This window comes from Gorilla gorilla, chromosome 22 (genome assembly GCF_029281585.2).
Source record: "Gorilla gorilla gorilla isolate KB3781 chromosome 22, NHGRI_mGorGor1-v2.1_pri, whole genome shotgun sequence".
NCBI classification, from domain to species: Eukaryota; Metazoa; Chordata; class Mammalia; order Primates; family Hominidae; genus Gorilla; species Gorilla gorilla.
In genome coordinates this window covers 40,168,871-40,192,771 of record NC_073246.2, presented here as the reverse complement: position 1 = coordinate 40,192,771, position 23,901 = coordinate 40,168,871, and the positions used below count along the sequence as shown (strand labels likewise).

The 23,901-nt window shown below is 41.2% G+C and overlaps 1 protein-coding gene across 6 annotated transcripts in view; it reads right to left on the bottom strand.

Moving 5' to 3' along the window:
* The window catches only part of KCNJ15 (potassium inwardly rectifying channel subfamily J member 15), a 152,025-nt gene that overhangs the window by 10,054 nt on the left and 118,070 nt on the right, over positions 1-23,901 (bottom strand). For 4 of the 6 annotated variants that reach the window (XR_002004006.4, XM_063702761.1, XM_063702760.1 and 1 more), the window contains one exon: positions 288-385. The gene's annotated coding sequence lies outside the window, so the exon portion shown is untranslated. Of the gene's footprint in view, positions 1-287; positions 386-648; positions 829-23,901 lie in introns of those variants that run through there. The other 2 variants (XM_055374021.2, XM_055374025.2) reach the window with 2 other exon arrangements.

Below are 23,901 nucleotides of genomic sequence, written 5' to 3'. Positions count from 1 at the left end.
GGCAGCAAGCCAGGCTTGGGATGAACTGGATCTGTTTCCTCTTTCTGCTGAGGGCGCTTTTGCTGCAGTCCTGTGTATACAGTGCTGGAGTTAATGGCATCTATCATACCTCCTATCAAGTCTTGGTGGACAGAAATCACAGGACAAGACCTAGAGCCTCTGGGTGTGTTGGGGGCAGCATTTCTCAGTGGGAAAGAAAGCAGCTGGCACTCAGCAGTCAAAGGGTGCCATGGCCCTCTCTGTCCTCCCTCCCTCAAGTGTGTGATGCCCTCAGAACCGTCTACTACCTGGTCACTCACTCCGCAGGTCAGGTGTCTTCTTCAAGGCAGGTAGAACGTCCTCGCTCCCCTTCACCCAGCTGGCTACCATGGGATTCTGCTACTGCCTGAAAGAAAGAGGGACACATGGATTCATAGATGGTTACCAAGTGCACCCCAGTAAAACTGACCCCCGATGATTTTCTAAGAGTTACGCCGTGGCATTTACCTTCCAATCCCTGGAAATCGGCACAGTGCACAGAATAGGGTAAAGGTTCAAGGAACGATTTAAGAAGGAAGCTGAACCCCAACCACAGCCCTCACCACACAGTTCCCAGCCCCTGGAGGGAGCTCCGTAGCAAAACACCCTGGAAAGAGAGGGTTAACCCACCGTCATTGAGGCCCGCTATGAACTGACCGGCACACGGGGAGGCAGGAAGGGGAAGTGCAGAGGAAGTAAACAGTGAGCGCTGGAAGGGAAGAGTCTAGAATATTTTTACCGCCTGTGGAAATGCATTGCTACTGTTGAGTCATAGGACATTAGAGTGGAAAAGATTGTCAGAACCATCCCACTTGACACAGCTGAGTCCTGGCAGAAAGAACAAGGTCCAAAGTCTTTGGAAGCTAGCCCAGGGTTCCTGTCAGTCCACCACAAAATCCCCTTAAACATCCACAGTTTCATGTAATCTCCTTTAAATTCAAGAGGTTCTTTTGCATGTACTTTTTGAAAATAATTCTTCCTAAGCTATCTGCCTATTATCTATCTTCTATCAATCTATTATCTATCAATTATCTATCTAATCTATCATTTATTATCTATCACCAATCTATTTTCTATCAATTATCTATCTATTTATTACCGGTCTAAATGTCTACCTGCATATTATCTATCATCTGTCAATTATTGATCTATTACCTATCAATTATCTATGATCTGTATCTATCTATCAATCATCCGTCTACACCCATATATTTTTATGTCTGTCACACTCACACAGGCACACTTATACTTCCTACGCTTCTTCTGATCTGCCAATTATTTACAGTTATTACTCTCTTATAGTTAAAGTATTCCCAATTAACCTGTGCATCCTCTTACAGGCTGGATCCTGCCAGTGTGGCCACAGCATGTTTGGCAAATGACCTCTTTGTCATTGCTCTATTAAGACCCAGAATCTTCTTTGTGCCCATCAATCTTACCCATAGGCTTTATGAATTGCACTTCATCATAGGCTCTTAATTTATAGAATTTTATTCCTCAGCAGACTTCTTTCATGAAGTTTGAATCAGTGTTGATACATACTCTTATTTCATATAATTTTATGTTACTGCCTTAGGTTATATTCCCTTAGTGATTCTTCAATAGACCTGGCTTAACTTCTAACATGGTAAGCAACAATAACAGTTTCCCAAAAGATAAAAACACAAAGAATGAGAGAAGAATAGTTTCTTCTAATTTCCCCTATCTTAACCTTTTTCCCATTAAAAAAAAAAGTGCAGCTTGCCACCAGTACTCACTTAATTTTACCTAAACATGCTTTTCGAGGCTGAAGCAAATCTGATTGATTTTCAATATGAAAGTAAAACATAAAAATTGTTCTTGGAGTTATTTCTAAACAGAACTAACATCAGAATCATCTGAATCATCAGAATTGTCTATTTCGGAAAAATTGGATCCATCAAATGAATCTTTGGCCAACAACTGTTGGAGACCGATGTTAACACCATGTGTAGGAATGCTGTGTTTTCCAGGATTTGACATTTTCAGCGATCAAGAATTACTATATTTTGTAAATAAAAATACCACTACTAAAAGCAGAACGCTATAAATAGAATGTTGTCTTTTGTTTCCAAAGTTGATATACTAGAGTGATATGAAAATAATAATAAAAGTGATATACCGTGTGGCAAAATCATCTCCAGGTAAATATTGCAGCCTCAAGTGCTGCCAGTGAGTATTCTCAGGGCAAATGAGAAAAGGGTTAATCCTCCCAGCTATGCAATATTTCATATAAACCATTAACAGTTTTCTTTAATTTCTGGAAATAATGTTTATTTCTGCAGTTTTTGTTATATCGTTTCAGTTTGTGGGTTGGGGTTGCAATTCTTAGAATGGCGATATCTACCTAAGTGAAGTTCTTACAACTATTGAATGGATAGGTCAGTATTACTTTCTCCTACTTCAAACCAGTAAAAGATTCATGGTCTGAGGTCACTGAGTGCTTATGCTGTGAGCATTTGTTTTCTGAAGTTAAAGGAAAGAAAATAAACACACTCTGAAACAGAATGAAACAGAAGGCACATTGAAAAAGGTACTTAGCTATATGGAGAACTACACTTCCAGTGTTGGGGACACAGCAAGGATAATGGGAAATGGAAGGGTAGTACCCATTGCCATCTTGAGGGAGGAAAAAAATTCCATCAAAGACAGAGGCTCTTATAAGGATGAACAATCCAAAAATGCACCACAGCAAGCTGGAACACACTGTTCCATCAGAGAAATCAACCTGGAAATGACCAGAAAGCTACCTGGCCAGTTGGAAGAAATATATAAGCAAATAATAGGCAAGAATGGAGCTAGAGTGGCCCATGGTGGGAAAGATGCAGATAAATAGTAACTATAGCAATAATAAGATAATGTGATAAATATTCAGAGAAGAAATGATAGCAATAAAAGTTCAAATCAATAATGACAATCATCATCATCATAAATAGATAACACTTAAACCACCACATGCCTGCCACCGTTCTAAGTGCTTTCCACATGGAAACTTATTTAACCCTCACACCAACCCCGAGAAGTAGGCAGCATCATTATCCCCATGATGAGGAAACTGAGGCACAGAGAGGGTAAGTGACTCGCCCAAGTTCCCAACAGCAGACACAAGGCAGTGGTACATTCCACAGCAAGGCTCTTGTGCCCATGCCTGCAACTGCCCTGACAAGAGGGGCTCAAGCTTGGCTGCATCAGAATCATCTGGAAGGCTCGGAGTTGCTGATTCAGTGGGTTTGGGGTGAACCCTGAGAATCTGCACGTCTAACAAGTCCTCAGGTGATGCTGTCTCTGGTGCTCCAGGAACACACACTGGGAACCACACGTGCTATACGGTTTCCCCTTCACAAAAAGCCTTATGGCTCAACTTTCCCTTAGCATCCTAAAATAACATCATTTCACAGAGGCACTGAGAACAGCTGTGTATCCACTCCAGGAATGTACAACCTCTGCCATCCTCATAGTTCAATGCCAACTACCCAGGGACTCAAGGTCATGAATGTTTTAAAGCAGGAATATATGGAGAATCTGGTCAAAACTGTAACATATTACTAACATGTATTATTATAAATGTTATATAAATAGTATATGTTGTAGAATATATAAGCATGTATTATAATATTTATAGCTATAGGAAATATATGTAATATAAATAATTCTAGTAAAAACATTAGCTAAAATTAAGTTCAGATAAATCTTTAACTCCCACAATAGATTTTCAGCCCTCATTTATGCTACTCAGCCCATGTGTACATGCTATCACTTTTCTCTAAGTGTCAAAAATGAGCTCCTCCAGATCGGAGAAAGGGGAACTCTTCTATGCTGCTGGTGGGAAATTAGTGCAGTCACTATGGAGAACACTATGGAGGTTCCTCAACAAACTAAAATTAGAATTTCCATAAGCTCCAGCAATTCCACTACTAGGTACAGATCCAGAGGAAATGAAATCAGTATGTTGAAGACATACCTGCCCTCCCATGTTCATTGTAGCACTATTCACAACAGCCAAGATGCGGAATCCACCCAGTGCCTAACAATGGATGAATGTGTGGTATATACACATTGGAATATGTGTATATACACAATGGAATATTATTTAGCCATAAGAAAGAATGAAATGCTGCCATTTGCAGCAACGTGGATGGAATAGAAGGCCATTACGTTAAGTGAAACAAGCCAAGCACAGAAAGACTCATATCGCATGTTCTCACGCGTATGTGGGAGCTAAAAAGTAGACCTCGGCTGAGCATGGTAGCTCATGCCTATAATCCCAGCACTTTGGGAGGCCGAGGTGGGCAGATCACGAGGTCAGGAGTTCAAGACCAGTTCGACCAACATGGTCTCTACTAAAAATACAAAAATTAGCCGGGCGTAGTGGCGGGCACCTATAATCCCAGCTACTCAGGAGGCTGAGGCAGGAGAATCACTTGAACCCAGGAGGCAGAGGTTGCAGTGAGCCGAGATTGCGCCACTGCACTCCAGCCTGGGTGACAGAGTGAAACTCTGAGACTCCATCTCAGGGAAAAAAAAAAAAAAAAAAAAAAAGGTGGATCTCATGAAAATAGAGAGTTTAATAGTTACCAGAGACTTTGAAGGGTGATGAAAGGGAAAAAAAAGAATTGAAATGTGTTTACTATCACTGAACTGTACACTTGAAATGCTAAAGATGGTAAATTACATATGTATATTGTACCTCAATAAAAGGATTTTTTTCAAAAGTATGCATAAAAGGGGGATGGTCCCGCTGTCACATGGGTGCTTTGTTAGGGAAAATAAATTCAGTTTAAGAATGATGTTTTTTTTATTCTGAGTAAGTACAACATTGATGTCTTTAAAACTTAGAGCTCTGTTAGGCCAGATTTTGAAGATTTTCAATTTGCCCATCTCGAGAAAACTTCATTCTGCGTTTCACAGTGAACTAACAAAGCAAAGGCCCTTTAGAAAAAACATTTCTCACTTACAGAAAAATGGGGAGACAGTGGCTCCCCAAAACCGGGGTTCCTCAACTAGGCCTTCAGCGAGCTCATTCCACGTCTTTTAACCAGGGTGATGAGGCACAAAGAGTGAAATCTAAATCAAATAGTAACTTTGGATTTCCAGACTAAAATTAACATGTGGTGGATCTCACTTTTAAGTTCTGAAAAAACATAGCTTCCTGTTTGTAAGAAAAGTTACTTAAAAAGCTTTTTGCTTTTTTGCATGTCATATATTTCTGACAAATTAATTTTTCAATGATCTCTTTGTCCAGAAATAAAAAATGCCTGGATTAAATTTGACTTTAAGTATCACAGTTTTAAATATTAAGTAGAAAAAAAATGCTTGACAAGAATCTACTTGGGGTTCACTGAGCTCAGGAGGCTTAAAACAATTGAGAATAAAGGCTTAGCTCTCCTCCTTGGGCTCCCTGGACTGTGGTCACAGGAGCACATGCACCATGACCTTTGGCCTTGGCCTTGGGCCATTTTCCTCCCTACACTACGGAGCAGTGAAGGATCCGCTTTAAAGGCTGGTCTGACTGTTCAAAGTCCAGCTCTTAACTCATCCATACCAGCCAAGGGCACGGATAGCTTTGCCAAGTGGCCTCAGAAACAGACATGTTCATTGAAAACAAGCAAGGTGGACAAAGTGGATTCTCAGCAGATTCCAGAGGGCAATCCTTCGGTTTGTATCTCCTGAGGAAATTCTACTTTCCTTCTGCAAAAGCACTTTTTCCTTAGACTACTGAGGACTGAAGGATGGCCCAGAAAGAATGACAGCTCCTTGGAGGCTGCAGAATCACTCATTCTCCTCCAGGGGAATTATCAGGATTTCAGGGGAAGCACCAGTTGAGATTACAGCACACTTGGAAGCTAGTTTCCTCTCAGTGACCTGTGTTTGGAAGATGTGTTTGAACTTGGAAACTATTGGTAGAGCTGTGACAATTTGGGAGGTTGTGGTTGATGTGTGTTGCTCCCAACTATTTGCTGTGCCTCTCGGCTGGGTCCTTCCACAAAGGATCCTTCCCTGGGACTTTCCCTGCCCGGGCGTAGCAGGGGTGGGGTGTGTGTTTCCTACTCCCTTGTGTCAGGTGTGGCCCTGTCACCTGCTTTGGCCAATGGAGTGTGAATAGCAGTGACCCACACCGTGCCTGAAGAGAGGTGTCGGGCTCATCCCATGGCTTGCCTTGCATGTGGGTGGGTCATGGATTGGGCTGTTCCTTCCTTCTGGTAAGTGGGAAGAAGGAAACTTGGAACTGAGCCATAATTCAACTACAGCTGACTTGAAACACAGGTGAGAAAAAATTCTTGTTGCTGTAAGCCACACAGTTCTTAGAGTTGTTAACAAGGCAAAACCTAGTGAAACCTGACCACAGAGACACTTTCACGATTAATACATATTTTTTTATCTTAGGATTATGTGCCTGACCTAAAAGGTACTGCATTTAAAGGAAAGATATAAAGTTCTGAAATATTCCTTTTTTTTTTTTTTTGAGACAGCATCTCACTCTGTCATGCAGGCTGGAGTGCAGTGGCACAATCTTGGCTCACTGCAATCTCTGCCTCCTGGGTTCAAGCGACTCTCCTGCCTCAGCCTTCCAAGTAGCTGGGATTACAGGCACCCGCCATTACGCCTGGCTAATTTTTGTATTTTTAGTAGAGATGGGGTTTCACCATGTTGGCCAGCTTGGTCTGGAACTCCTGACCTCAGGTGATCCGCTCACCTCAGCCTCCCAAAGTGCCGGGATTACAGTTGAGAGCCACTGCACCCAACTGAGTTGTGAAATAGTCTTAATGTAAACTCTGAATGTTGGTCTATGACCCAAATTCAACAGGATTGTAATGGCAACAATGGCTTGCCTTATCCCTAAGAACAACATAGAAAAGGTGACTAATTCTCTTTTGATTACTTCTGAGTCAATATTTACATTCATCATGACAAGATAGCTTTTTAGGGAAAGTTGTAAGGGTATCATATCCTATCATTCTAATATTTTGTGGAGCAAGAAGCCCAAGTTTAAGGACCTAGTGGCCTCAGGATCTGTAATCACATAGACACACTGGGCCGCCCAGGTACCACTGTCATTAGGTCATTGATAGCTTTCATTTGGGAAGGGACAACTTAAAAGGGTCCAGGTACTTTTCAAAGCAGTTATAGATATTATCTTATTGAATCCCTCTCTTTACCTTGGGGAGAAATTATTTTCTCTATTTTCTAGGTGACGAAACTAAGCTTAGAGAAATTAAATAATTTACACGCATTCACAAAGCTAATAAATGGAGCACCTGGTGAGCAAACCAGCTCTGTCTGCTCCCACGGCTGCACTCCTATCTAACCACCATCATCGGCATTAGCTTGCAAAGGAGTCTCGTGGTGCAGTGTGACAAAGCTAAGTTCCTGCTCACTACGCGTCAGCATCCATTATAGATTAAGCAGCTATAATTAATTGACTCATTGCTCACCCTGTGCCAGGCCTGATATTAGGCATTATATATTAATTTAATTCTCACATAGACTCTGAAGTAAGTACTACTATTATTCCCATATTCCAGACCAAGGAACTGTGATATAGCACAAGGTATGTTGGAATCCATAGTCCATGCTTCTGATCTCAACACTGGGTCTCTAACTTCAGTGCGCTTTAGAATCACCTGGAGGGGTTGATAAAAATGCAAATGACTGGGCCCTACCTCAGAATTTCCGATTCAGCAGGTTTGGGGTGCAGCCAGAGGGTCTGTAGTTCTGATAATTTCCCAGATATCCCCGATGCTGTTAGACCTTAGACTACACTTGGAAAACCACGATTTATACTCTTCACCACTTAAAAGTTATCTGGAATATGGAGAAAGTGAGTAAGCCAAGAAATTAGATTGTCTAAAATTTAGTCTCATTACTTTCAAACAAAGGAATGGAGAAAGTCATTGGGGTTAAATATATAAGTACTGCAGTGGCCAGGTGGAGTTTTTAGTTAGAAAATGTTTCCTTGGGGATAGAAGTTCAGGTGTAATGTCTTGGCAAAAAGTTGAGAATTGCTGGAAAAAAGCAAACAGGTAGTAGAAAATTGCTGTCAGGTTTCTTCCTTGGATAATGTGTATCATTAAGGGAAGCTTTTAGCATTGGCCTGGCTAGGAACATTGGAGGACTGTGGAGAGAACCTAGATTCTAGGTTGGGAAAGTTAAGGCTGGAGGACATTAGGGGTTCTCTTGCTGAAGTGTGTGATTCAGGTGTTCCACACACATAAAGGGATTTGTGGTTAAATACTTTTGGAAGGATTTGCCTACTGGAGCTGAAGCTGAGCCCCCAAACACCCCATTGTTTTCACTCTTTGGAGAGCCACGTTGCACATTTGTCTATTACAGTTTCTGAGACGTCCTACAGTTATAAAACCTGCTTAACTGTAGCAATATATACGTGTGTGTGTGTGTGTGTGTGTGTGTGTGTTTAGCCTTTTTATGACATTTGAGAACACTGAGGAGTGCTGATCTGGTCTAAACTCTACCCTTTATATCTAGGGAGATAAAAGGATCAAAAAGTTTGAGTAACTTGTTCAAGGTTACTGAGCCAGTAACAAGGTGAGAGCTGGAAACAAGCTTTTGTGAATCTTAGTCCATTTTACGGGTAGGTATCTCTCTTCGTGGTCACACTATATGTTGAGATGAGTTATCCATCTCACTGGCTACTGGAAACAGGGTGGTATAGAATAGTGTGACCCTTCTCCCCTCATCCAACCGCAGCATCCCCATCGTCAGAAATGCAGGCTCTCAGGCTCCACACCTGAGCTACTTAACCAGAAGTTCTTGGGGTACAGTTCCCAAGAACCTGTCTTCAAAAGAACTCAATTTCCCCAAGCAATTCGGTAGCTGGAGTTTGCTAGTGATGGCTTGGTAAATTGGAGAGGTGCCCCTCTCACCCTACTAAGCATTAGAAAAGCAAAAAGTGTTCCTTTACAGACCAATCCACATTTGCATTGCATGTGAGCATGTAATAATGCAATTTGCCTCTGTGGTCAGATATGTAGCTTTTTTCCTATGTTTCTGTTCCATTATTATTGTTTGAAATTCCATAAGTACTAAAAAAAAAATTCTTTTCCATCTCTAAATGTGGTTTGCATCGTTGTTCCCTTTACTCCTCGATGCGAATTCTTTAAAAACTTTTTTTTTAATCTCATAGAACATCAACCCTTCTGTACTCGACAAAGACAAGTTTAAACAGATTCCGGGCCCAACAGGGGACTCATTTGCCATTTTCCATGGCAAAGAATCTGAGCACTGGAATAAGCCAGAGGTATCATTTACTGAATATTTTCATAAAGACAGTTTAATTTCAGGCCCTTTATTTGTGAGAGAGCTGGCTAACCCAAATAAAACATTACACATCTGTCTGTTGTTACGAGTGACCAACCTCCGCTGAACATTATTACCTAATAACAACTAACTTCCCTATAGAGTGAGAGTGCCGCAGCGGAGGGCAAATGGAAATTTCCTGTGGTTTACCACCCCTGGCCTCTCCCTGCTCCGACATGCGAAGAACTTGGGTAATAAGCATATTCTCCCTCTAATCACAGCGTGGCTTGGACATGCATTGTTGTGAGATGACTGGCAAAACAGGAACACTGATGTCTGGAAGTGAGTGTGGAGGGGGTGAGGAGGCGAATTGTACTGTGTCAGCCTTCGTAACGCACTGCTCAATTTTCTTTTTTTCTTTTTTGAGATGGAGTCTGTCTCTGTCGCCCAGGCTGGAGTGGAGTGGCACAATCTCAGCTCCCTGCAACCTCCGCCTCCCAGATTCAAGCGATTCTCCTTCCTTAGCTTCCCAAGTAGCTGGGATTACAGGTGTGCACCACCACACACAGCTAATTTTTGTATTTTTAGTAGAGATGGGGTTTCACCATGTTGGCCAGGCTGGCCTTGAACCCCTGACCTCAAGTGATCCACCTGCCTCGACCTCCCAAAGTGCTGGCATTACAGGTGTGAGCCACTGCTCCTGGTCCCAATTTTCTCCTTAGGAAAGAGATTTCTTCAACAGGCTCGTGGAATCTCACTCACTATTTTTGTCTGGATTAGTCCAAACCTAAAACAGAGGAGAAGATGGCTCAAAACAGTACCATTTGGTTAAGGAGAAGGAAATCCACAGCGTTTGGGTTTGTCTGACTGTGGTATAAATCAGAGTGGAAGGCTTCTGTTTTTGCAGATAATACTGGTAGAGAAGCAAGTATTTGACTTTTTTTTTTTTTTTTTTGAGACAGTCTCGCTCTGTTGCCCAGGCTGGAGAGTGCAATGGTGCGATCTCAGCTCACTGCAACCTCCGCCTCCTGGGTTCAAATGATTCTCATGCCTCAACCTCCCGAGGAGCTGGGATTACAGGCATGCACCACCATACCCGGCTAATTTATGTATTTTTAATAGAGATGGGGTTTAACCATGTTGGCCAGGCTCTCGAACTCCTGACCTCAAGTGATCTGCCTGCCTCCGCCTCCCAAAGTGATGAGATTACAGGCGTGAGCCACCGTGCCCAGCTTAATGTGTTTTATTTAATGAAACTTCAAAGTGGACATGGTTGGAGCATTCACAGGAGATGACACGTGGGAAGTAAGCAGTGTTGCTGTTTTCTTAACTCCTGTTTCTGTGAGACATGAGAAGATGCTTGAGACTGGATCATGCCTTTTTACGCCATGTCATTATATAATTTGCAATACTTCCAAACTGACTTTCCCTTAAGTAAATCTATCTCTCTCACTAAGATGTTAAGTCTGCCAATTTTTACCACTCACATTTATCTTTCTTTGCCTCACATTTATAATATTTTGCACTACGATGAAGGCACGGAAACATAGAAAGCACGTTATAAATATGGGTAACAATTTCAGGCTGGCTTGTTTTCTGGCCTCATGCTGACTACTACATTTTCTTTTATTTGAAATAAATGTGGAGTTGTCAGTCTCTACAAATTGATGACTAATGGGCTCTAATGTAATTCACCTGCATGCAAAGGTAAAATTCTTATCTTCAATGGCATTCATATTAGTTATTAGCATGACTCTCATCCCAGGCAATGGAAATTACGACTTGTGCTTGATTTAAAACCAAATTATGGCTGGGCGCGGTGGCTCATGCCTGTAATCCCAGCACTTTGGGACGCCGAGGCAGGCGGATCACAAGGTCAGGAGATCGAGACCATCCTGGCTAACACGGTGAAACCCCGTCTCTACTAAAAAATACAGAAAATTAGCCGGGCGTGGTGGCAGGTGCCTGTAGTCCCAGCTACTCGGGAGGCTGAGGCAGGAGAATGGCGTGAACCCGGGAAGTGGAGCTTGCAGTGAGCTGAGATAGCACCACTGCACTCCAGCCTGGGCTACAGAGTGAGACTCCATCTCAACAAAAAAAAAAAAAAAAAAAAAAAAACAAGTTATTTAACAATGGGACAAATGTCAAAAAGTTTTGAAATTCTGTCTCACTATCAGTCTACATTTTGACCACATTTCTCTGATATAGAAACTGTATCTCAGTGGAACACAGTTTATACCAAAATTTGCTTTAAAGACTGGTAGTATTTCTCAGTTGTTTGCTTGTCCCAAAGTTGAAAGCAGACTCTGTGATCACTGAATGATAATACAAAATTTCAAGCTTAAAAATATCTTCACATTCAATCAAAAATTAAGACATTTGGCAGTTAACTAATTTCCATCACTGTACAGTGTAAGAAAACACATTCTAACCATCTGTAGTTAATTAGCCGGAGGACTACTGGCCCAAATTTGGTGTTTTTAGAGTTGCCAGGTAAAATACAAGATGCCCAGTTGAATTTGAATTTCAGATGGACAGCAAATAATTTAGTATAAGCCTGTCACATGCTATATTTGCTATATGCTTATACTAAAATTATTCATTGTTTATTTGAAATTCAGAGATACATATGTACTATTTACATATATGTATCTATAGATATGCATAGTACAGAGTGGCCCTACATTTGTATTTGCTAAATCTGCTAAATCTGGCATCCCTAGGGAAAAGCAAATTTATGCTCAAGAGTAATTCCTAAGGCCAAGAAACTTAAAGACAGGGTTTAACGTAAAGCCATCCTTCTTAGAAGAAAAAAAACAATCCAGATTTTCCCAGTACTAAAAACTCTGAAAACAAATCTAACCATTGCGGGATGGGGGTGCAGCCTTTTCATGCATGGCTTACCAGAGGTGTCAGAAAAGCTAAGAAGTTTGTCTCATTTTTAAGATATTAGCTCAGGGGCTCTTAACATTTTATGTTATGGTCTTTTTTGGTGGACTAGTGAGACACATGCCTGCCTTCTCAGAATAAAGTGTTCAAACAGATAAAAGTAAAGTCACAAAGATTACAGAAGACACCAATGATATTAAAATGAACCTATTACAGTACTGAAAAAACAAAATTATACTTTTCCAAGCATTAAATCAGAGCTAATGTTTTGAAGGTGTGGTGAGCAGCAATGTTATTTCAAGGTCTCTGAAATGACTGGAATGTGATATTGAAATGTCTGTGATTTCCACTATGACAAAGTCACAGTTGCAGCTAGTACATCTGTGGTTTGTTGCACACACTCAATACAAATTTTAGTTAGAGGCCATTTAAAATAAACTGCTGTTCTTTTCTCCTCATGTGAGACTGTGGATTCTCCTGAGTTCTACCCATATATTCTCCAGGCTTCATAGCCCTGGGATTAAATCTGACTGTGGATGAAGTTTCTAAATGCTGTAGATATTACCAGTAATTCTGGTAATATCACAGAATCAGACCAACCTATAGAATCTTCCTTGATTTATTCCCCTCATACACAATCTCTTGACATGTTTAACAGCCATCTCAGATACTGTGTCTTTTATGAAAATTGGCTGGACACTTAACAAAATCACAGCTAATCCCCTTTCCAGTAGGATATTCTTGCAGGCACTAATGTTAGTAATGAACATTACATTGGTGCTCACGTGATTGGAACAGTAAGACCAATGAGGAGACATTCCAACATCTTCTACTCTAGAAGTAATGGTACAGTTTCTTCTGACATAAAAACAGAGGGGGAAATAACAGAAAACAGCTCAGATACATACATAATGCTTGGTCTTCATAGCCTTACTGTAGCACTTCTCGGAAGTAGGAAGGTGGATTTTTGTTTGTTTGTTTTTGTTTTTGTTTTCTTGTTTGAGACGGAGTCTCGCTCTGTCACCTGGGCTGGAGTGCAGTGGCATGATCTCAGCTCACTGCAAGCTCCGCCTCCCAGGTTCATGCCATTCTTCTGCCTCAGCCTCCCAGGTAGCTGGGACTACAGGTACCCACCACCACGCCCAGCTAATATTTTGTATTTTTAGTAGAGACGAGGTTTCACCGTGTTAGCCAGGATGGTCTCAATCTCCTGACCTCGTGATCCGCCCGCCTCGGCCTCCCAAAGTGCTGGGATTACAGGCATGAGCCACCGCGCCCAGCCAGGAAGGTGGATTTTTACAGTTAATATACCACTCTGTCACATGCAACTTTATATTGCCATGGTTTCAAGATAACTCTTACCAGGAAAGAGAAAGCTTACTCATCTAGAGTGCTAATTGAGACAATACTCCCTTTCATAAATCCTCCGGTATCTCCCACTGCTGACAAGACAAATCCTGAACAACTTGGAAAACCAAAAAGACCCTTAAGCCCTGGCTCTCGCTCCCTCTCCGGCTTTATTCACCTCAGAACAGAGCCTGGGTATATACTTGCCCCTTCCTGAGCAGCTGGGTGCCCTCTCAGCCCACATCTGGCACATGAATTCCTTCCTGAAGGTTCTTCATTTTCTCCCTTTCTTGGTTAACTCCCACCTGTCCTTCAAAAGTCAGGTTGAACATTATCTCTTCTGTACTTAAAAAAAGTTAAACAATTCTTTAGAGGCAGTATAGTGTAAAGATTAAGAGCACAGGACCCTGCTTCTGTTAATACCAGCTGTGTGACTTTGGACAACTTTCTTAACCCCTTTGAGACGCGGTTTCCTCATATGCAGAATGGCAATGATGATCATTTCTATGCCTCATAGGGTCGCGTGAAATAAAAACATAAAGCACCATAAAACTCTGCCTGCTCGTATGATTAGTATAATGATTAGTAATAATCATTACACAAGTGTTAACTGTTATCGTCATATGCATACGACAAATAAAACATAAAATACGACTTATCAAAAGGAATCACATTTACCACGGATGAACAGCAGAGGGTTCATATAAAGTTTTCACAAATCAACAAGAGCCTTCATTCTCCTAAGTGGGCAACATGTGTAGAAACACAATTCAAAAAATGTTGAAAAGGCGAAAAGACATTTCAACACTTTAACATTTATTTATTGGTTTGTGTGGCAAGAATTTATTGAGCACCAACTATGTGCTAAGCATGGCACAGGATGCTGCTGATGAAGCATTAAGAGTGACTTGGTTTTTGCTCTTGGGTAGTTTGCAAGAAAACGGGGAAAAGAGGCATTAAATACATCATTAGATGAGTGATTTAAAGACACTTGTGGGAAGAACTGGGGAGAAAGTCAAGGATGGATGAGAGACTAGCACATGGGGTACATAACATGTCCTAGTCTGGAGTTGGAGCATGGAGCTTGGCACCTTCCAGGAAACGAGGAGGATATCGAGTAGGGGAGAGGGAAGCAGTGTCAGGTAGGAGCAAGGGCAGAGCCATGCCATGCCCCTGCATGTGGCTTTGTGGGCTCCTTGAGGACCGTCGCCCCCATCCTTGGAGCACAAGGAGTATCTTGGGGTTTTATTCAAGGAAGAGAAAGGATCAAACTTGCTTTTGAAAGTGATCATGTTAAACGCAGCATGGGGAATGGATTGGAAAGAGTCAAACATAGATGCTGAGAGTCTGTTTAATTGGCACTTTCAGTAATCTGAGTTGAAATTACTGATGCATGGACAAGGGCGGTGTTAGTAGCTGGAGAGCTACTAGCCAGGAGCTCTGGGTGACAGGTCCCAGACAGAGTCAACAAGCGTCTCCAACAGGTGGATGTTAAGAAGACAAGGCAGAGAGAAGAGGAGGTCTCACCGATGACTCCAGGCTTCCTGGCATGGAAATGAGTTGTGTTGGGGTGGGCGGAGGCTATCTTACTGATTCAGAGGACACTGGATCTTCCTCTGTAATTTTAACATTATGTACATGTTAAGGGACACCCAGATTGAATGTTTGGGTGTTATACCAGCATGGAGCTCACGCTTGTGCAGAATCCCGATGCAGAAGGAGGATCTCACCTCTGGGGTGCAGGTTTGAAGGTGTGCACTGGAGGCTGCCTGGAGACACCTAAAGAGAAGTAAGCACTAGGGTCTGTGCAGATGGGCCTGGCCTTCAACAGAGAGACCTGGACAGGAGGGATGCCTTTAGCAATAAGCCAACGAGTGGAATTTGAACCATGAAAGTGCAGGAGCTTCCCCCTTAGACAGTAGTGTGGAAGCAGCAACCCAGACTGAGCCTGAGTAGCCTTAAGACCAGGCAGAGTCAGAGATACAGGCAAAGGAGACTGAGGAGGGACCATCAGTCCAAGAAACACAAAGGCACCAGGGACTCACTTTTCACTTATCAAATTACCGAAAATTTTAAAAGACATGTCAACATTCTACATTGACGAGTTTGCAGAAATGAAGAGCTTCCTGCATGGTGTCTGATAGAGTAATCTAGCATAACTTTTTTGAGGGAGGCAGTAATTTGACAATGTATACTCAAAGTTTTAAACTATTTATGTTAGACTGCTTGAGTCAGTAAGTCTACTTCTAAGACTTAATAGGAAATGTATGATAGGATAATGTACAAGAGTGTTCTCTATATTTATTATGATATTAAAACATTAGAAGCAATCTGAGTCACCAACAATATAGAAATGGTTTTAAATTTATAAAACACTCATAGGCTGAAATATTATACAGTGTTTAAAAATCATGACAAAATGCTAAATATGTTTTTTAAAAGGCAATTGATACAGCTAAATATGCAGGGTAATCTCTCTGTTTCTCTCTCTAGGTAAGATCAAAATAAAACACCTCTAAAATATTAACAGCAGTTATCTCTCTAAAGGAAAACAAAATTAGAAAGGTTTTTCAACCAGATTTTCCATTTTTATGCAGTTAATCTGAAAATCCAATTTCCCTAGCACAGACCATTTCCAAGTATTCCAGATTTTACTGTAAATGAGAAGTACTTTCTGTGTTATATTACACAAAGAAACTTTCCACACAGTGTTGTGGCCAAACATTATGAAATCATTTACTCTCAGAGATATTTCCAAATATCTATTGCACAAATCCAAGAACCTAGTTTTCAGTCATCTTAAGGCTTCATTTCATTGACTGAATTAGAAGAGTTTGCACTTCACCCAGAGATACTGCTGATAAAGCAGATTTCCTGCCCTATACCTTTGCTCAGGCTGACCCCTTTATTCCATATTTCTTCTTTGCTCTATGCCTGGTAAACTCCTACGCATCCCTCGAGGCCCCGCTCAAATGTCATCTCCTCCAGCATGCAGGTAGAGTTCACCTTGTTCCTCTCTTCTGCCTTCTCATTGTCCACACCTCATGATAATACTTACTGTGCTGCTGTAATGATCAGTCTTGGAGTTTAGCTTTCCCCATAGACTGGGCTTAGTAGTTCATCCTGAGTGGCAAACACAAGGCCTGGCATGTGGTAGGAACTTAATGTTTAAGGGAGGCACAGGGTGGGCAGAGATGCCATTCAAGGGGACTCAGCGTCCGATTTAGTAAGAACGTCACTTGCCTAAGGTTATGATGCCCAACGTTCTAGGTCAGAGAGGAATCCCAGAGAGGAATCCAGTCCACAGCTAGGCACATTGTTGGGGTGAAGAATACTTCACTGATTTGAACAATTCAATTAGAAATAAAGATTTCGTCTTCCTATTCTGATTCGTAGCACAAAGAATATGCCACAATGTTCTATCTTGAAGAGAAAATTAGTTGTACATCTCTCAAAATGACAAAACCAATAAAAACTATGGGCAAACATAAGTATATTCAATTTCATCCAACAAATTACTTCCTCTGTGTATTTCACGTTCCCCAGTACACTGACCATCATAGACAAAGAGTTCCAAGATTCCTTTCGGCTCTGTTTGCTTCTTTACACCAGATGTCTCCAATGTGGGGTACACCAGTAACCCAAGCAGGGACAGTGACAAAATGATAGAAGTATTCAATTGTAGCTTCCACTTTATCCTTTTAAGTGTTTATATCTTATACATATTTTAAAATGAATCCATGGTGAACTTGAATAAATCAACAAGCAAAAAACATATTGCTCCATTTAAAAAAAATGGGCAAAGGACATGAACCGACACTTCTCAAAAGAAGATATACAAACAGTCAACAAACTTGAAAAAATGCTCAGCATCACTAACCACTAGAGAAATGCATATCAAAACCACAAAGAGATATCATCTCACACCAGTCAGAATGGCTATTACTAAAAAGTCAAAAAATAGTTGCTGGCCAAGGCTGCAAAGAAAGGGAAAGTTTCTACACTATTGATGGAAATGTAAATTAGCCCAGCCACTGTGGAAAGCAGTCTGGAGATTTCTAAAAGAACTTAAAATAGAGCTGTCATTTGACCCAGCAATCCCATTACTGGGTGTATTCCCAAAGGAAACTATATCATTCTATCAAAAGACACATGTATTTGTATGTTCACCTCTGCACTATTCACTAGAGCAAAGACATGGCATCAAGCCAGGTGCCCATAAATGTAGAATGGTTAAAGAAAATTTTGTACAAATATACCACAGAATACCATGCAGCCATAAAAAAGAATTAAATCATGTTCTTTGCAGCAACATGGATGGAGCTGGCGACCATTATCCTAAGCAAATTAATGCAGGAACAGAAAACCAAATACCACATGTTCTCACTTATAATAGAAGGAGCTAAACACTGAGCACACATGGAGATAAATATGGGAACAATAGGCACTGCAGACTACTAGAGGGCTGTGGGGTGGTTTTAAAAACTACCTGTCAAGTACTGTGCTCACTACCTGCCTGACAGGATTTATACACCAAACCTCAGCATCATGCAATATTCTTGTTTAATAAACCCGCACATGTACCCCGTACCTATAATAAAAATTGAAAAAAATAAATAAAATATATGTAATATGTTAGAACAAGATGAAAAATGTATATATTGTGCATGTATGTCCCTAAGTATCCTTGTGTGTGCTGCGAGAGGCTATAATTTTTGAATCCATTGCTTTACACCAATACTGATTAAACTTGCATACGAATTCCCTGAGGGCTCATTTAAATGCAAATTATTATTCAAAAGGTCTGCAGTAGGTCTGAGAATTTGCATTTCTAACCAGCTCCCAGGTGAGGCTGAGGCTGGAGGTGAAAGTTCACACTCTGCATAGCAAACGGCCTTTTGCAGCCACAGTTCCTCATCTGGACAACACGGTACTGAACCCAGAAAATGGTTTGAGTGACTGTTTTCTCATTTCTCCCATGGATGGTTATAGCAAGCATCACTCTAGACATATACAATAGAAGGTAATTTATTCCATCAGTGAATGCCATGGGGCTTAATTGAGGCTGGCTTCTCTCACATGACTGTTGAGAAAGGAGCCACTGAGGAGCTTGCTGGACTTATAACTTCACCTATGGGGAGAAAGTTCAAAGCCACTAGATGACTTCATTCTTTAAAAAAACACAGCTTATAAATCACCCATACAGTATTACAAAATGATCCTGTAGTCAGCAATTTTGTTTTAGCATTTGGCTTATATCTGGAAACTTCATTTATGGGAAACATAGCTGGAAACCAAGATTTTGACCACACCTAGTCATCAAAGATTCGGTAGTGCTAACAGTAACAGAGTGCTAAGTCAGGCGTCGCTTATATTCTGACTAATAACAGCTACCTGTATATACCCTCACCCTGACGTGCCCCTGATGTTGGGAGTGAGTGGCTTACAAATGCTGTTTTCCCAAAGAAAGCGAACACACACGCACACACTATTGGCTGAATACAATGAATCTCTTAATTTACAAGGTCTGCTCAACAATTCATGTATGTGTGCCCTATTATGACTTCCAAAAGACTACTTTGGTCCCATTTGAACTATCTATATGCCTTAATTTCTGAGCCAGCTTGCACTGTGCAACAGTGGCTGCAAATAAAATTTCAAATATTTATGTCTTCTATACTGTGTAACTGGTGTTCATCCTAAGTGATCCCTGGTTAAGTTAGACAGGTGCTTCCTCTGAAACTAGTCCGCAGTCCACAGAAACACAATGTGGCCCACCAGGACTCAGTCTTCCAACCACTTTGACATGTTCAAGAGGGATTAAAGCCAATGAGGCAGGATGAAGACCCTTAAAATTGCCACTTGAGGGGAGTTGTTCCCCAGTTTAAACCTAGTTGGCCAGTTCCCAGTGGTCTTCCTTGGATCTATCTTCAGCCCTGTTTTCAGACAAGACATTGAACTTTCAGGAAGTAAAATTGAGAGTAGGACCTCAGTTGAAAGACCTTGGCAATGCCCTTCTGTCTGCTCTGTGTGCCATGTCCTATTTCATTCATTGGTAATAAAACCCATGGAGTTAAAGAGATCAAAATGCTTGTCTTGGGGTTGAGAGGAGAGACGATGAGTTCGTCTAAATAGAATGGCTTTCACTAAAAGCCAAGCTTTGGGGAGCAGGGTCAATGGATATGGAGAAGAGCTTTAAGAAGGACAGAAGCGATACTTTGCTTCCACTTCCTTGAGGGCTGGGTGATTACTCTTCAACCAAGGGAGTAACCTCTCAGCTCACCACTCCACTTGGTCAGAGTTACTTACAACTCAGCTGGCAAATACGTTTCATTCCTTATCTTCCTTGACATTTCTATAGCATTTCAGTCTGCTGCTACTCTCTTCTCTCAACTTGCCCTCTACTTTTCTGATGCCTTCTCAGTTCCATCTGTAGGTTCTTCCTCTTCTGCCAATCTTGAAGTGGCATTTTCTCCAAGGCTCCATGCTCCAACTATTTTATTTTCACTAAAGACACACTCCTGCATCTACTCCCATGGTTTCAGATGTTACCTTTGCAGTTCATGAAGCCTAGACTTTTTGTGTTCCAGATTGCTCTTGCAAGACTGCCAGAACAACAGTCAACGGTGTGTGGTTCCTCCCTTTGATTGCCCACAAACACCCCGAATTAAACCCAGCCTAGCTTCATTATCCATTACCCAGGGCAACTCCCTTCCTCCCGTAGACCCTCAGGCACTGAAAAATACTCAGCACCCCGAGTCTACCCCAACATCCCTTGAAGCTGTCCATTTTCTCCCTTCCCACTGTCACTGCGTTGGTTTAGATCCACACATTTTCTTTCTTGGGTGACACTGCCTTGGTTTAGATCCACATACTTTATTTCTTGCATGACAGCACAGGCTTATAATTGAGGTCCCCATCTCAAGTTGTCCTCTCTCTATAGCATCCTTCATAGTCCCTCCTCAGTGGTGTCCCTAAAGCACTCTGCCGCCCAGCTTAGTGGCCCCATTGTCTACAAACCAAAGCCTCAGCTCCTGAAACTGACCCTTCAGAAACTGGCCCCACCTGCCTTAGTGCCAGCCACTCCTTAGGCTGTTACCTGGTCAGGTCATGCAGAATGACTTACAGTTGCCCAGATGGATTAGTCCTCTATTGATTGACTTGATGCCATGCCATCTGCCCGAAAGCCCACCTCCTGTCTTGGCCAGCGTTCTCATGTCTATCTTTTGGGGTGTTACCCTTTCTAGGTAGGTGCTTTCTCCACCTGTTCCCATGGGTTTGGGGCTTTCTCTACATGATTGCCTATGCTTCTGTCTCCCAGAATATTTATCTCAGTGTACTAGAGATATCTGTTTTGCTTGTGTATATTTAATTATAATAATGATCCAACCAACAACTGCACCTAGTTGAGAATGAATATGTAACTAGTACTGTGTCAGCAGCTCACGTATGTATAACTCCACACTTCAGAGTAATGCTGGTAAAAATAAGTAAATGGAGGCTAGATAAGTTAAAGCATTTGCCTAGGGTCACACAACTAGCTAATAGTGGCGACAATGTTTAAGATTGTAGTCTGACTCAAAAGCCAGCTCTTCATCCATCACACCCCACCACCTCCCACTGGAATGCAAGCTGCCATATCTCATCTTGTACATGCCAATGCCTAGGTTCTAGCAGGGCCTTAATGTCTGCTGAATGCATAAATGGAAGCAAAGGAAACTTGGAATCTTCCAGTTATAGAAAAGCACCGCTGGGTCTCAAAAAGCAAGCTCCTACACATTGGTTGTGGTGATGAGCTGAGCAGAGGGAACATCATTGTGTCTCAATACCCTACAGTACACATAGCTGTTTACTGATGGCGTGATGCAGACGGAATCATGCCTGCAAAGTCAGTGTTCCCTAGAAGTTCTTTGAGGGCAGGGGTTGGGCCATGTCCACCTTTGTACCCTCAGTAGCACAGTTGCTGGTATGTGGTAGATGCTCCAGAAAAGTTTTAATGACTCATGACTATAAATGAGTCAATGACTTAATCCATGGATTAATAATCTATAAAGAATGAATGAAGGTCAAAAACACAACCCAAAACATGTGAGTGCTCTCCATGCATTTATCATTACCTGTGTAGTTGTCTAAATTGCTTTTTGAGAGTGATTTATAGTGCACATTTTTCTATCTCTGTGGGAAATGAGCTTCCCCAGTGTTGAAATCCTCTGAGTTAAGAAGCACTTCCTTTTATCTGTTCTGACTCAGACCCTCTTGGAAGCTGCACTCGCTCTTGCAGATGACTTGGTAGATGACTCTTATGCCGTGAATCACCCGTATCCTCCAAGAGCACGTGGAAGTTCAGATACAGCTTTTCTCCCTGAGAGTGGTTTGCTTCTTAGTTATGATTAATTATTTCTGCAGTTACTTGTAGGATTAGGATTTCTACTGGAGGAGAGTAATTACTTTCACATGAACATCAGCTCCTCATTCATTTAATTTGACTCTCCCCTAAACGCACGTGCACAAAATTAGCCTGGAAATTACTGCGGGTCCTACTTGTTTATATTCATCTGGTGACCATTTTAGCAGCTTCATCAACAACATCTTTAAGAGGCCCAAGGATTTAACTTGAGAATCATGGCAAAGTCAAGTGCTCCCCTAATCCTCCTCAATTCTTCCCATCAGCCATCAAATGTTCACATTCGATCTCCAGGATATGTTTACAAAAATCAAAGATGCCGAGTCTTAATTTGGAAAGACCATTGTCAACTTCTTAGTCATGAAAAATAGGACCTAGTTTCTTTCCTTTTTCTTTTTCTTTTTTGGTGCTACTATTGATGTATTGATTTTCCTGTGATAATTTTACACACACACACACACACACACACAATTTTTTAATCTAAACACTCTCAGACCATAGTAAATGTCAATTACCAGAAGGTGGGAGTCTCTTTTTACTAAAATTAAGTGGTCATTTTTAGATATTATATTGAAATATCTTAAAATCTTCCTAAAATATGTGTGCAGTTGATAAATCTAGAATGCATACTGAAATGATTGCTTTTGTCTTCTAGGATGTAAATGCCTTGATCAAACTTCAAGTTTTAAAAAATATTTTTAAAGTATGAATTCAGATGTTTTCTTTAATTGAGAAATAATATCCTACTTTTTGAATATATTCTAAAATCTAATTTTTTAAACTTTTATTTTAGGTTCAGGGGTACCGAAAAAAGGTATGAAGGTTTGTCACATTGACAAACTTCTGTCATGGGGGTTAGTTGTACAGGTTATTTCAACACCCAGGTATTAAGCCCAGTGCCCAATAGTTCTCTTTTCTGCTTCTCCTTCCTCTCACCCTCCACCCTCAAGTAGACCCCAATGTCTGTTGTTCCCTTCTTTTTGTTAATGAGTACAGGACCTAGTTTCTAACATGCTATTCCTATTACCATTTTAAATAAACCATAGAACAGGTGATTGAGAGAAACTGTAAAACACACATAATTTAGTACTGAAATTATGACATGGTTCTGTGAACTCCATGGGGACACGCCCAGCCCTACCCCAAGAATGGAACTATGGTACCATTTCTTAAGAGCTGCCATTATTCCCCAGTGACTCCTAATTACCAAAACATCATTCATTCGCTCATTTATTCAGCAAACATTTTACACTACTGTGGTCTTTGAAATACGTAAAGGTGAGACATGCATGATCTTAGCCCTCGAAAGTATACCATTTGATATAACAGATGACATATACATAAATTGTTATCATGCCAAGCAGAATAGGCTCCTTCATGCCTTAACAGTATCCCATGGACACTTCTATCATAAAAGTTGATACTCACTAGTTCATGTGTAACCAGTGAGCTGGCAAGACTGTAAGCTGCTTAAAGACAAGGACCTTGTCTTATTTCTCTCCATTTTGTCCATATCTAACACAAGGTCTGCCTAGATCACATGAATGAATATGATATATTAAAAAGTATTAAGGATTTCCAGGAGGAGGACTGATTCCTTCTAACTGGAAAAATCAAAGAAGTTATCATGTGTTTTCTGTAGGAAAAAAAAAATAGGAGAAAGAAGATTACAGACAAGGGGAATTGCCCAGGCAAAACTATGGGGTGGCAAAGTATGTTTCAAGTACTCCCAATTGATTGGGCCATAGGGTTTATCAATTATCAGCGATTTTCAACCATTGCTGCCTATGAGATTCACCTAGGGGGATTTTAAAATGAACTAACGCGTTGGCTGTGACGCAGGACAATAAAATCAGAATATTTTGGTGGGGCACAGGGATGTGAGTAAGAGCCTGAGCTCTGCTCTTTTAAAAATGGAGCCTCTGATCTTTTCAAAAAAAAGTTTCCCATTTGCTTTTTGCTTTTTTTTT